Below are 10,095 nucleotides of genomic sequence, written 5' to 3'. Positions count from 1 at the left end.
GGAGATCTGAATGCTAGAGTAGGAAATGTAGCAACTGAAGTTGTAGCTGGTATGCATGGTGTGCCTGGAAGAAATGATAATGGGGAAAGAATGATAGGGATGTGTGTTGAGTGAGAGATGGTGACTGGGAATACCTTGACTGAGAAGAAAAATATAAGTATACATGAGTGAGACAGGAGGGTGGAGGGGCTGTTGATAGAGCATTGATGGACTACGTGGTTGTGTCCAGGAATGTAAGAGGAAGATTGTTGGATGTGAGAGTTTTGAGACAGGAGGGTGGAGGTATGTCTGATCACTACCTGGTGGAGGGAAAGTTAAGAGTAGGTATGAGGTGGGTGAGAGGTAGGTGAGTTATGTGTGGCAGGGAGGTTTTGAAAGTCAGTGAGTTGGATAAGAGAGAGAAAATGATAAGAGTATCAGAAGTTGAAAAATGAGTGGAACACAGTGGAAGATCAGGAAAATGGTGGAGTGGAGGAGGAATGGCAGTAGTTTAGGAATGCTGTGGTGGGGCATGTGGAAGAGGTGTGTGGTGTGAGATGAGTGGGTGGTGGTGTAGGAAAGGGAAGTGAATGGTGGTGCGAAGAAGTATGACTGTAGCTGATAAGAGACGTGCATATGAGGTGTGGTTGCAGAGGATGAATGAGGTGTCACATGAGAGGTACTTGGAAGCGGAATAGGGCGAGAAGGGCTGTGTGTGATGCTAATGTGGCAGCAGATGAGAGAAGGGGTTAGTGGTTGACTGGGAATTTTTTAGACTTGATAAATGTTTTGGAAGGAGGTGAAGACAGTGCAAAGGGGAGGGTCTGGGAAGGAAAAGCAAGTAAAAGCAGAGAATGGAAGGGTGTTAATTTAGATGAATGAATTTAGGAAGAGATGGGCAGAGTATTCTGAAAGACTTAAATGCAGAAGAGAAAGGGAGGCTGAGATTGTAGCAGATAAATGTCTTGGGAGAGTTGAATGATTCTTTGATCATGATGGAGGATGTACAGGAGGCAGTAAAGGAGATGAAAGCAGGGAAAGTTGCAGGTATGGATGGGTGTGCTGTGGAATGTCTGAAAGGTGGTGGAGTGACTATTGTTGAGTGGTTAGTAAGACTGCTGAATGTTTTATGAGTGGTATGGTGCCAACTGACTGGGCAAGTGCTTGTGTGGTTCCACTGTATAAAGGTAAGGGTGATAAATATGAGTGTACTAGCTTTAGGGGTTTAAGTCTGTTGAGTGTTGTAGGTATGGTGTATGATAGTGCTGATTAAGAAAGTTTAAGAGGATACAGAGGGAGTGGCTGATGATGAGCAGTGTGGGCTTACGAGAGGAAGGGGATGCATGGATCAGGCGTTTGCTGTGAAACAGGTGTGTGAAAAGCATTTGGTGAAAGGTATAGGTGTGCTTTGGGCACTCATGGATTTTGAGAATGCATATGACTGAACTGATAGGGAGGCTTTGTGGACTATTTTGAGATTGTATGGACTTGAAGGTAGGTTGTTAAAAGGAGTGAAAAGTTTTTATGCAAACAGTAGAGCGTGCGGAAGAGTGGGAAATATAGTGAGTGACTGGTTTCCCATGACAGTGGGGCTGCGGCAGGGATGTGTGATGTCGCCTTGGTTGTTTAATATTTATATGGAATGGATGGTGGTGTATTTGTAAGGGAGGTGAATACAAGAGTGTTAGGTCGAGGTCTGAGTCTAGTGAATGCTGATGGCAGAGAGTGCAATCTAAATCAGCTGCTGTTTGCGGATGATACTGCACTGGTGGCTGATCTGGAGAAGTGATTGAGACAGTTGGTAGAGGAGTTTGGAAGGGTGTGTGAAGGAGGAAATTGAGAGTAAATGAGAATTAGAGTAAAGTGATGAAGTATACGAGGTTGGTAGATGGTAAAAGGTTGAATGTAGTTTTGAATGGTGGGTTGCTTGAGGATGTAGTGTGTTGTAAGTACTGTACTCTGGATCACATGTTGCTGTGAATGGAAGAATAGATGTAGAAGTTTAGAATGAATGAAGCAGGAAAGGTCTATCTATCTATCTATTGCCAGACGCCTCAATCCCGTTTGGGGTGGCCACAAACAAATCGCCCTGTCCCCCACCATTTCACTGCCCTGCTCCCAACTCACACCCCCCCTTCTCATATACCTCTCCACCCCATCCTCGGCCTTCCCCTCCCTCTTCCCCCCTCCACCTCACTCACATACACTCTCTTCGTCAGTCTTTCACCCTCCATCCTCTCCACATGGCCAAACCACCTCAGTGTGTTCCTCATAACGCTTCCTATCACATCCACATCAACACCACAACGCTCCTTTATATCCTCATTCGTCAGCCTGTCTCTCCATGTGACTCCACAGGCTCCTCTTAAATAACTCATTTCCACTGCTCTCACTCTTGACTTGTGTCATTCCAACAACGTCCAAGCTTCACTTCCGTACGTTAGAGTTGGTATCACAATACTGTCATGTAGTAACTTTTTCACTTCCATGCTCACTTCCCTGTTTCTTATCACTGCTGTCAAAGAACCAGCAACCTTTCTTCCCTGCTGTACCCTTTCAAGCACTTCACTCTCCAAACCTCCATCCTTACTCATCACCCTACCCAAGTACTTAAACGTACTCACATTTTCCATTTCCTCACCATCCAACCTCGCTGTACATTCACTGACTTCACCTCTCTCAAAGACCATCACTTTACTCTTCCCTACATTCACCTTTAGATTCCGTTTCTTACACACTCTCCCAAACTCATCCACCAAGCCTTGCAGCTCCCCTTCGTCTTCACTCAACAACACAGTATCATCTGCAAACAACAGTACAGGGAGTTTCCAAACACTATCCTCTCTCACCAGGGCCACTCCAACATCCACTACCCTACCTTGTACCTCTTTTATTACCCCATCCATGTACAGATTGAACAACCATGGAGACATGACACATCCCTGTTTCAACCCAACTTTCAAAGAGAAAAATTCACTTAGTTCACCATCCACACGCACTGCAGCCTTCGCACCATTGTACATACTCTTCACAGCAATCAACAACTTCCCATCTACTCCATATATTCTTAACACTTTCCACAATCCTTGTCTATCCACCCTGTCATATGCTTTCTCCAAATCCATGAAAGCCGCATACAACTTCTTTCCCTTCTCTAGAAACTTTTCCACTAAAGATCTAAGAATGAATATCTGATCTACACAACCTCTTCCCTTCCTAAAGCCTCCCTGTTCTTCTCCAACTAATTTCTCTGTTCTTTCTCTAACTCTGTCAATAAGTATCCTACCATACACTTTTCCTATTATACTAAGAAGACAAATTCCCCTATGATTACCACACACTTCTTTTTCCCCTTTTCCTTTGTACAAGGGAATAATTATACCTGACTTCCAATCCTCCGGGACTCTACCTTCCTCCCAGGCCAATCTGCACATCTTCCACATCCATTCTACTACTATCTCTCCCCCATGCTTCAGCATTTCACCACACACTCCATCAATTCCTGGGGCTTTCCCCGATTTAACTTTCTTCATTGCTTCCACAACTTCTATCCTACTGATTTCTTCCTGTCTTCTCACCTCCCTCCTTCTCCCAGCCATTCCCCAGCCACTTATACTCGCATTACTTCCATCCTCTACGTTCAACAATTCCTTAAAGTGTTCTCTCCATCTGCTCACTTTTTCTCCCTTCTCCACTAGTAATCTATCATTTATATCTTTCACTCCCCTGCTAACTTCACTCCCACCCTGTCTTACTCTTTTCACCTCTTTCCAGAACATTTTCTTACAGTCCCTCCACTTTACACTCAAATTCCTTCCAAATTCCTCATCCACTCTCTTCTTACTCTCTCTTACTAATCTTTTCACCTCTCTCTTTCTTTTTACATATAACTCTCTCTTCCGCCTCTCAACTTCTTCCACGCCCTTATTTCTCATCCATTCATTGTATGCTTTCTTCTTTTGTGCCACAGCCTGTTTCACCTCTTCAGTCCACCACGCTGTTCCTTGCACCCCCCTCCGTCTTCTCTTCCTTCCACACACCACATCACATGCTGCACATATTTCTTCTGTAAATATCCTACACACACCTTCCACGTCTCCCATCTGCTCCAATTCATATTTGCCCAATCGTTCCTCCACTTCTCTCTTATACTCTGCCTTTTTCTCATCCTCTTGTAACCTTTCCACTATCCTTCCAACTACTCCTTCCTCTCGTCTTTCCCTTCTTCTATTTCTCCATTCTAATTGGACCTTGATTCTGGCCACCACCAAGTAGTGGTCAGAAAGTCCATTCCCCCAACCTCTATAAACTCTTGCATCCATTACACATCTTCGCATCCTTTCATCCACACACACACAATCAATCATTGCCTTCCTTTCATTCAGTTCACCACCCACCCTTCTCATCACTCGCCATGTATACGTGTGGATCATTTTATGCCTGAAGAGGGTATTGGCTATCACCAACCCCCTCCCAGCACAAATGTCCACTAACGCACTCCCATTCTCATCTATCTCAGCAGGCACACCCCACTCACCAACTATTCCATCCACCTTCACATTCCCAACTTTACCATTCATATCACCAATCAAAAACACTCTCTCATTCCTTCCAAACTTTTCCATGCACACTTCTACATTTGTCCAGAACTCTTCTCTCACTCTTCTAGCACGATCTTGCGTTGGCGCATACATACACACAATCGCCCACATTTGTATTCCAACTTTCAACTTTACCCACACAATCCTTGACCCAACTGATCCATACTGTCTTATGCTCCTCTTCCATCTTTTACTCACAACAATACATACTCCTTCCTTTGCCCTCTCATTCTCACCTACTCCTGCACATATACCCCATCCATACTCCCATTCTCTCACACTTTCTCCTCACCATTTTGTTTCAGTTATTCCACATACATCCACTTTTGCACCCTCAAGCACCTGGACAATCTCTCTCTCTTTCACCTCATCATTCGCTCCTCTTACATTCCAAGTACCCATTACCAAGTCCTTTGTCTGGTCCTGGGTCGTCATCGTTTGGTCAGTCCTTGTCCGAGGCTTATTGTTTGTTTTTTTAGTTATTTGTTTTCCAGGGAGGGGCACTAACCCTCCGCCAACCCTTTTAGTCGCCTTTTACGACAAGCAGGGATACTGGGGGAGTATTCTTGAAAAAAAACCCTACCCCCAGGGGCAGGAAAGGTGCTGGGAGGAATGAAAAAAGTGTTAAGATGTTTTTCACTGAGAATGGATGTAAAGGGAAGGCTGTATGAGAGTGTAATGGTACCGACTACATTATATAGGGCTTCATTCATTGCCAGACGCCATGTATCCCAAACGGGGTGGCCAAGGGCTTAGAGTTAATTGTTTTACAGGGAGTGGCACTAATCCTCCACCAACCCCACTCGACACGTAGGGATTAAACATGGAATATAGGGGTAGCAGAGGGGAAGAGTCTGAATGTAATGGAGCTGAGGTGTCTGGGAAGTATGTGGGGAGTGAAGTGTATGGACTGAGTGAGAAACGAAGAAGTGTGAAGAATTGGCGTCAGGCGGGAGATGGCTGATGGAGCTGAGGAGAGTGGTGTGATGGTTTGGGCATATGGAGAGAATGGATGAAGAGTGATTGGTCAAAAAGATAATTGGATCTGATGTGATAAGTGTAAGGGTGAGAGGAAGACCACAAACAGGATGGATAGACAGTGTGAGGAGAGTGATAGATGCGAAAGGGATGGCTGTACAGTAGAGCAAGCGATTAATCCCCAAGCTAGACCTCATCAGATCATATAGCCCTGCTAGGGTTACAGGAAAGCGCTACCCCTCCCAGCACAGCAGCCACCGGGCGGGGAGCAAACTTGCAACCTTACGATTATGAGCCCGACACCCTGAGCTACCGCACTCCCCTCTGTAAAGAAAGGAAGAGTGGCTGCACGTGATAGGGATGACTGGAGAGAAACTGTGAATGAATAAGTGATGATGTGGCCCCGAAGGGATATTCCCCCACATTTGGTCTGGTCAGCTGATCAGGTGAGGTGCTCGTAAGGGGATGGGTCCATTATGATGTGGCAGAGGTAAACCAGCTCTGCTGTCTGGTCCTGCTGCGGATGTCACTGATTGCACTGCGTAGTTGCCCCTCGTGCGGTGTGGTGGAGCGAGGATCTGTCCCTTCTCCACTTGGGGCTAAGATATGAGTAAGTGTGTGTGTGTATGGAGTAAATTGGGAGTGTGTCATCCTGTGTTGGCTACCCCCATTTCTTTGGGGAAGCGGCCTAGGTATACAGATAAATGGATAGAAGAGTCCAGTTTTATGATTTTGTATACATTTACCACTGAAACTGAACTCTGCATAGCTAAAATTGTTACAGCTGAACTTTGTGTAGATGAAACTGCTGCAACTGAATTTTGGCAGTTGAAAATGCTGCTGTTGAATTTTGCAGACTTGAAATAGCTGTGGCTGGACTTTGCCTACGTAAAATTGCTGCTGTAAAATTGCTGCTGTAAAATTGCTGCTGTCGGAGTCTGTCAGTACCTCAGACCACATAGTTTTTATTATCTGCATATTATTCAACCTCGCAATTACCTTATATGAAGAAAAGTGCACTGCTAAAAATAGGAAAAATCTAGCAAAGAAATTGACCAGCATTACAATATGATGAAACTTAACCATTCTCATGTGCGGCTCTTCCTGATTTCGTCTCAAATGATAACCAAATATACTGTACAATGGCCGTTTGGGGTACTTCAGGAACTGCCTATGACTATGGGGTACTGCTTACCCTATACCGGAGGCCCGTCAACTTTTTACCGTAGATTATATCCTGGCTAGCACAAGACAACATTTCTCATCTCAGTTCTTTTCCCCACTTACATAGTGGTGTTGGGATCCGAAAACATCACCGAAGAGTGCAAAGGTAGAGGTGCATTCCACAATTAAAAAAAAAAAAAAAAAAAAAAAAAAAAAGTACCCATTAACCTTGCAAAATTTCTCCTACGACAGCAATAAAGATATCTTAATTGCTGAATCTCATCCATAATGACGCTGGCCTTCGTCCGTCATAATCTAGCCATATAGTTACGTATGCAACAAAAATACTGGCGTATAAACAGTACTGCATAAACCAAGCTCACCTACCCCGTGGATCGGCGTCCAACAGAGGGCGCGTGGTGTTGAGTGTAAATCCTGCTTTCAGAACAAAAGTGTAATTTCTTTTAAAAAGGAATAACGTTATCAGGTAAAGGACAAAAACCATATGGAATAAATTAACATAACAATTTCTCTATAAAATTTCACTGTAACAGTACAGGGGAAAAATTAATAAAATTCTTGCTCCAAGGTATAAACGATTATATAAACTGGATGTAAAGTGATCAAACGTTTACTTATTTGAAGTAACTTGATTATAAAGCAATTCCTTAGAAAAAAAATAAAATGTTATATTTAGAACATACCAGAATTTCTTATGTTTAGTTCCCTTTACTTACACTTAAAAGTGCCCTAAGGGCGTCTATCCACAGTAGGCTACCCTTATCCGTAATTTAGGCTTTGGACCATGTGGCGTGTTATTTATCAAATGTCATGAGATATAAGGCCACTGCATTATTTGACCCAAATTCCAATCTAACTATTCTCCCGCTGTGAACAACTAAGGGGCAGGGTTGCAGTGTTCCCCATCCCCTCTACCTAGCTCCGGTGCTCGCACCTAACTCGGGAGATTCTTTGTAGCTTTGAATGTTCGCTAGCATTTCTTCCCTGTTGTACCCTTTCAAGCACTTCACGCTCCAAACCTCCATCCTTACTCATCACACTACCGAAGTACTTAAACGCACTCACATTTTCCATTTCCTCCTCATCCAACCTCACTGTACATTCACTGACTTCTCTCTCGAAGACCATAACTTTACTCTTCCTACATTCACATTTAGATTCCGTTTCTTACACACTCTCCCAAACTCACCCACCAAGCCTTGCAGCTCCCCTTCGTCTTCAATTAACAACACTATCATCTGCAAACACCAGTACAGGGAGTTTCCAAACACTGTCCTCTCTCATTAGGGCCACTCCAACATCCACTGCCCTACCTTGTATCTCTTTTATAACCCCACCCATATACATATTGAACAACCATGGAGACATGATGCATCCCTGTTTCAACCCAACCTTCAAGTAGACAAATTCACTCAATTCACTATTCACACGCACTGCAGCCATAACACCCTCATACATACTCTTCACAGGATTCAACAACTTCCCATCTACTCCATATATTCTTAAAACTTTCCACAATCCCTGTCTATTAACACCATTACCTACCTAATAACCACTTATACCTGTTAACACCACTAAATGAGCTCCATAACGTAATGCGGTTTAGGTGTTTTATAAATTTCCTTGTGTACTGATGGTCATACTTGCTATTTGTGGATGCATTACCCTAGCACCACTCATTTTAGTACACTGGAATGCTCTTATCATACTATATGATATGCCCACTGCTCTCGTGTAGATGAGTCTTGTGCTTTTTTTTCTGGCACCACGGCAACAGGCCAGTTGTTTCTTTTTGAAGATAATGATGAAAGATGTTATGAGATACATTTTCCAGGATACCAGAGTGGTTTCTTTTGTAACTGCTGCATTCATGTTAAGGGTCTTGAGTACTTCTCACCTCAGATGAGTATCTGTATGGTCGACCAGAACACAGATGTTGAACACCTGCCAGGCTACTTCAGTCTATAGTGTTGCACTTAAACTTGGGAACCTTTCTTCTTGTAATGAAAGGATTCTGACCTTTTCCCCACATGCCATACTCTTCCCAGGCATCTTGAGCAAGGACTGAGAAAAACCTTAGTGAGGATAACATAATAAAAGTTTAAAAACCAGGCGGACTGGTCTGCCAATAATACACATGCACCCTTCAATGATGGGAGGTCCATGAGCACCGAACTCTTGTGGCAGACAGAGTGTGACAGTGGATCTACGAGAATCACTAAGTACAATCAAATATCAATTGGTGAACTTCAGAGGTAGAAAAAAAAAAAAAAAATGGCCCTATGTCAGAGGGGAGTGTTGTAAGACTTTATGCAGAGAGTGTAGGTCAAAGGAAAACCATCAACTGGAGAGTAGATTTATGGAGAAAAAAGGCCAATTGGAGAACAGGTCAATGGAAAATAGGTTTCTGTGGAAAAGAGGGTTCTAGGAGAAAAGTCCATGAAAAATGGGTCTCTTAGAAAATAAGTCCATGGAGAAAATAGATCTACAAGGCGTAAATAGGTCTGTTGGAGACAAGGTCCATGGAAGAATAGGCCCACAAGGGAAAACTAGCTTATTTGAAGAGCAGGTCTGGCAGGATAATAGGTCTATTGGAGTACTGTATAGGTTGAATGGAGAACAGATTCATGGGGTAAATTAGATCTATGATGGATTAGGTGAGTCCGGGAAACAGGTTTTTGGCAAAGCAATGAAGAAAGTAACTCATATGAAAAATGCCTATAAGGAAAATTGTTCACGGGAAGTAGGTCCAAGGGGTAAATGGGTTAGCTGAAAGATCAGTTGAAGAAAAGGTCCATAGGGAATAAGTTATAGGGAGAACAGGTCTGGGAGGAAGGTAGAGTCCTGGAGGATTGGAAGTCAGGTATAATTATTCCCTTGTACAAAGGAAAAGGGGTAAAAGAAGTGTGTGGTAATCATACGGGCATTTGTCTTCTTAGTGTAATAGGAAAAGTGTATACTGTAGTAGAATACTTATTGACAGAGTTAGGAAAATAACAGAGGAATTAGTTGGAGAAGAACAGGGAGGCTTTATGAAGGGGAAAGGTTGTGTAGATCAGATATTCATTCTTAGATCTTTAGTGGAAAAGTTTCTAGAGAAGGGAAAGAAGTTGTATGCAGTCTTCATGGATTTGGAGAAAGCATATGACAGGGTGGACAGACAAGGATTGTGGAAAGTATTAAGAATATATGGAGTAGATGGGAAGTTGTTGAATGCTGTGAAGAGTATATATGATTGTGTTAAAGCTGCAGTACGTGTGGATGGTGAACTGAGTGAATTTTTCTCTTTGAAGGCTGGGTTGAAACAGGGATGCATCATATCTCCATGGTTGTTCAATCTGTACATGGATGG

The sequence above is a fragment of the Coenobita brevimanus genome, chromosome 77 (assembly GCF_032717465.1).
Source record: "Coenobita brevimanus isolate Jiangsu-jjx chromosome 77, ASM3271746v2, whole genome shotgun sequence".
NCBI classification, from domain to species: domain Eukaryota; kingdom Metazoa; phylum Arthropoda; class Malacostraca; order Decapoda; family Coenobitidae; genus Coenobita; species Coenobita brevimanus.
The sequence above is the reverse complement of the archived record's forward strand: the minus strand, read 5'-3'. Positions refer to the sequence as shown.